Raw genomic sequence first — 5,654 nt, forward strand, 5'->3', positions numbered from 1 at the left:
GATTCTGGATTCTTGAGGATTCTCAAGGATCTGCAGACTTGCAAGGGCACCAGAATACCCAACCTCCCAGGTTCCCCTTGAGCCTGTGTAGGGATCAGATTCTGTTCTATTTATTTATTTACTTTAACAGTTTTTGGGAAGTTCATTTTTTTGGGTGAATCCTGTTTCCATCCTGTATAGTACATTCAATTGTGATCACCAATATACCATAGAAGAAGACACAAATGAACTATTTTGGGTTAGTTATAAATACCTTTGACTACAAGCATGCAAGCTCTATACAAAAAAAGTATTTCAGACTCACTTCTTGCTACGCAGTTGACTAAGTGAAAGAGAAAGTATGACAGACACTTCTTGCTACGCAGTTTAAGTTGAAGGGAAAGTCTGTCAGACTCACTTCTTACTACACAAGGCTATACTATCAAAATCATGGGCAAACTGTCTGTCTTTCTGTTTGTTCTGTCGTTTTACACCATTGTCAACGCAGGTAAGGGTTTAACTTTCTACCTCATTTAATGATTTATTATGTCATAAAATGTCAAATGTACATACCTGTTGTCAGGGTTGCGAGTAGCCTACAGGCTATACTGATATCACGTATTATTGATATCTAGGCTACATGGCGCATTGATGATGTGAATCACACTGCTGCTCTCTAATTTATTTGCGCCTTACGGATTGTGAAGGAAAAGGGCATGTCTAGTTAGTTGCACAACTGAATGCATTCAGCTGAAATGTGTTTTCCGCATTCCCGATTTGTGAACAGCCATCCACAAGAACTGCACCTCTATATTTCCATATTATGTTATAAAATGTGTGTAATATCACTCCTCTCCAGGTTCAGGATCACATTCTCTGTGGGCACTTGCAACATATATAAGTGGAGAGACGCCTTTCCCTGAGTTTACGCTTGTGGTGATGTTGGATGACATTCAAGTGACTTACTATGACTCCAACGATAAACAGTCTGTCTACAGGGGACAACATATCACAGACAAAACTGAGGATGATGACGCTCAGGTTGAAGCTGATATATATTTGGAGATATATACCAGAGCATGAAAGACAGATCAGTTGAACTAAAGCACCACTTTAATCTCACGGAAGGTGTTCAAGTTCAGCAAAGATTGACTGGCTGTGAGATGTTGGACAATGGAGAACCAGCCTTGGCCATGTTTAAGAACATTTTCAATGGCATTTCTGAAGATTATGCTTTGTATTACAACATGACACATTTTACATACGATGCTGGTAAACTACTTCTAGGATGGGATGGGATAATGCAAACATTAATGAAGACAAAATTAGAGAATTTTTACCTTCCCATTTGCATCAAAAACCTGAAGAGATTCCTGAAGAGAGAGAAGAACGTTGTGATGCGTAAAGTTCCTCCCAGACTCAGGTTGATAAAGAAAGAGGTTTCTGGAGGGTTTCAGGTGAGCTGCCTGGCGTTTGGTTTCTACCCTCGCCACATCAACATGACCCTGCTGAGAGACGGCCAGCCAGTGGCAGAACAGGATCTGACAGGAGGGGAGGTTCTGCCTAGTGGAGACGGGACCTACCAGTTGAGGAAGCGTCTGGAGGTCAGTACTGAGGAGCTAAAGAAGAGACACAACTACACCTGTACTGCCTCTCACCTCAGTCTGGACAACAAGCTGGATGTCAGTTGGGAGTCTGGGGCAGAGAGAGTTCACCTATCCACCCTCTCAGCTCTACTGGTGATGCTGCTGATTCTTATTCTATTCAGCATTTTCATTTGTGTCAAAAGGAGGTGGAGTAACACTGCCTCCCAGTCTAAACTTGCCAACATTGATGCAACAGTGTCAGAGAAAACAAACCTTTCTTCAGATTCTGAGACCTAATACATTTTTGGGACACTGAGGCAGCTTTGTCGATTCAGCTCAAATCACAATGAAAATATGACTGCCAGAGCACCTATCAGAGCAGACACAAAATGTGTGAAAGATTCTGTTATGGTCGGTCAATCCACCCTTCCCCTCAACAACGGACTGTAAAGGATCAGGTTGTGGAGACTGTTGACAATAACCAACATCTGGGCATTAGTCCAGATCTACATTTATATATTTTATAGGCTGGTTTGGCTACCTGAGCATTAACAAAGGTAATCTGGTAGTTATGTGTGTTAAGTAATGTGTCATTTCTAATCATGACTATTCATTAATTTCACAATTGGCCCAGCGTTGTCCAGGTTGGGCCGGTGTAGGCTGTCGTTGTAAATAAGAATTTGTTCTTAACTGACTTGCCTAGTTAAATAAAATAAAATATATATATATCTGTGCTCTATCAGCTGATATCCAGTATCTTAACCAGAAGGAGATCATGTGATCATGTGTATGAGGTTTGTTTATTATTGTAATGTCTTTACAGTGTCTATGTGTTGTATTGTATGTAGTGTATGTTACCCCCAGGCTGTACAATAATACCTTTATTATAGACAATAAAATATAGCCGAATGTATTACTGCATTGATTCATGTTAACAACAACATTAATTAATGTAATAAAGCAATGTCAAGTACACCATAACTTCTCTCAGGAACTTGTTTATCTCTGTGGAAGGAAGAAATCTGACACTCTATTTCACTCCAGTTTAAGACTGGCATGAGTATTAAACTAAGGTGAATGTTGATCTGATTACAATTAAACAGTTTTATGATAGAACACCTTTAGTAGAGAATGAATCTGTTGGATTGTAGTCAGGGCCATGAAAAGTCATTTTCTATTTTACAATATGCACACTGCTTTTTTAGTGCTACTTTTCCCCAGTCAAATATTCAGGCTTATATTTCCACTTCAAGGCTGGACCACAACATAAAACATAGCTTTTGAATATAAGGTCTAGTTTAATTAACTGTTATTTTGTATTGGACACCCAATGATACATCAAAAGACTGCAAATCCAGTGTCTCCATTCCACATGTTAAATAAGTATCCCTCCATGTTACCTGCTTCCTAATGAGACCAGCTAGGTTAGAGCCTAGGTCTCCTGCACACCACGACACTGTGTAGACCTCTGAGCTGAATCTTAGAACTACTGGCAACATTAGATTTCTTAAACCTGCTTGGTGCATTTTCCCATGTAAAAGTCACACACATAACTTACCTACATTTCATTACTGATGTAAAGGGCAGGTGCTCAGAGTATGTGTTCCAAATATCACCCTATTCCCCTCATAGTGCTGTATTGGGCCTGGTCAAAAGTAGTGCCCTATATAGACTATAGGGTGCCATTTGAGATGCAACTATAACCACTGGCTTTAGTCAAATTCCCCAGTTCTGCACACTCCAGTGGTTTCCCATTCAAAACCCTGAAGGAAGAAAAAAGGCAGAATTGTATTTGTCTTGGAGACGGATGCCTCATAAAGAGTAAATGTCATTTGTCAATCTGAAATGAGTCAGAGTTAGTGATGCTTGAGAGCAGAGATTAATACAACACAAATACTGTATTTGCTTTCAGAAAATACACACACACACACACACACCAGGGCTGCTCTGTCACTGTATATCTCCCCATACTATATTATATTAATGAATCAAGTCTTCTTGATTATCTGGCATTTCTAACCAGATCCTTCCTCAGCAGTTCTGTCCTTCTGAGTGTAACGAAACAGTGGATCTGCTATTCTACCAGCCACTACCCAGACGATTCCATTGATTAGGCTACTGTGACTAGTGTAGGGAAGGAAACTCCAATATGGTATTCTCTAGGGGCTGTGCTTTGGCAAAGTGGGTGGGGTTATATCCTTCCTGTTTGGCCCTGTCCGGGGGTGTCCTTGGATAGGGCCACAGTGTCTCCTGACCCCTCCTGTCTCAGCCTCCAGTATTTATGCTGCAGTAGTTTATGTGTCGGGGGGCTAGGGTCAGTTTGTTATATCTGGAGTACTTCTTCTGTCCTATTCGGTGTCCTGTGTGAATCTAAGTGTGCGTTTTCTAATTCTCTCCTTCTCTCTTTCTCTCTCTCGGAGGACCTGAGCCCTAGGACCATGCCCCAGGACTACCTGACATGATGACTCCTTGCTGTCCCCAGTCCACCTGGCCGTGCTGCTGCTCCAGTTTCAACTGTTCTGCCTTATTATTATTCGACCATGCTGGTCATTTATGAACATTTGAACATCTTGGCCATGTTCTGTTATAAACTCCACCCGGCACAGCCAGAAGAGGACTGGCCACCCCACATAGCCTGGTTACTCTCTAGGTTTCTTCCTAGGTCTTGGCCTTTCTAGGGAGTTTTTCCTAGCCACCATGCTTCTACACCTGCATTGCTTGCTGTTTGGGGTTTTAGGCTGGGTTTCTGTACAGCATTTTGAGATATCAGCTGATGTACGAAGGGCTATATAAATACATTTGATTTGATTTGATTTAGGGGACAGTGGCACAGTCACACACACAAGCAGGGACTGATGTATGCACACAAGCAGGGAAACACACACAAACGCACGCACGCACACATATACATACATACACGCACACAGTTTTCACTGAAAGTTTTTGATATATAATTTATAGTGTCATCTAAATGGTCTTTGGCAGCGCGCCCAACATGCTAAATGACTGTGTTTAGACAATCAAGACACCAAGCTAAATCCAAGGGCAGTAAACATGTTACAGAATATATAATCTGGGCAGCCCCTTGAACAGACTGGAGTTTCCAGATTAAACTGGTTGATGTCATTTCCAGACTGACACCAAAGCAAAAGCGCCCTCTCTTCCTCATTCCACCCTGTTACAGACACACTGAGGCTTGTCGTGCAAGTCTTTACTTCAGAACCCCATGTTAGCAACTCATACAAACTTGTGTAACCCTCACACGTCCAGGGGTCCTACTGATCTCCCCAAACAACCCCAAACATCCAACCACAAACAACCAACCACAAACAGGTACCTCAAACAACTGAACTAGCTACTAGCTAAGCCCTGGACCAGAGCCAGTTAGTACGGCCAAAGCTAGACCAGAGTTAATATGGACCAGGGCTAGCTAGCCACTAGCTACATACTGGACCAGATCTAGTTAGTGCGGACCAGAGCTAGTTAGTGCGGACCAGAGCTGGTGTGGACCAGAGCTAGTGACATACAGATTATAGCTCTGGTCCAGGGTGTTAGAGCACTGCATGTGCACATACCACTGAGACATAAAAAATACCATCTGAAACGCAAGCGCAGGCACTTTGAGGTTCGCAGACCAGGTGGCCTCAGCACACATAATCTTCAGCTGGATGCTTTTCGGTGTTTAGGGATCCTGTTTGTGGTTGTTTGGCAGCCCTGTTCCACAGTGTATTTATGCAAATAATGCAAATATTTTCTTTATTTTAACAAAAACTATAAAATAAATATATAACTGAATTCCCACCAAAATCCCTGAACTCCATGCATTATTTGTCTGTGCCTGTCAAATGATTTATGTGCTACAGATCTTACTTTGATCTCTCTTTTGTCATTATGAATTCTTCTGCACAAAAGGAAGTGCAAACTCGTATTTGAGATTTAAAAAGGCTTCTAAAGTTTGTAATTCCCACTTTAAAATGTCAGACTTGATTTGCCCTAACAAAAAATATCAACCCCTACAAAAAATGTCCTTTAAATATAATCCACACATTAATTGACATCTCCTATTGCTGTAGGATTATTTTCCTGCTG

At 41.5% G+C, this 5,654-nt stretch overlaps 1 pseudogene; it reads left to right on the forward strand.

The window, feature by feature from the left end:
* The first annotated feature begins 366 nt into the window (after positions 1–366).
* On the forward strand, positions 367–2,543 carry LOC139401280 (major histocompatibility complex class I-related gene protein-like; annotated as a pseudogene).
* Positions 2,544–5,654: the final 3,111 nt, after the last annotated feature.

This window comes from Oncorhynchus clarkii, unplaced genomic scaffold (assembly GCF_045791955.1).
Source record: "Oncorhynchus clarkii lewisi isolate Uvic-CL-2024 unplaced genomic scaffold, UVic_Ocla_1.0 unplaced_contig_3784_pilon_pilon, whole genome shotgun sequence".
NCBI classification, from domain to species: Eukaryota; Metazoa; Chordata; class Actinopteri; order Salmoniformes; family Salmonidae; genus Oncorhynchus; species Oncorhynchus clarkii.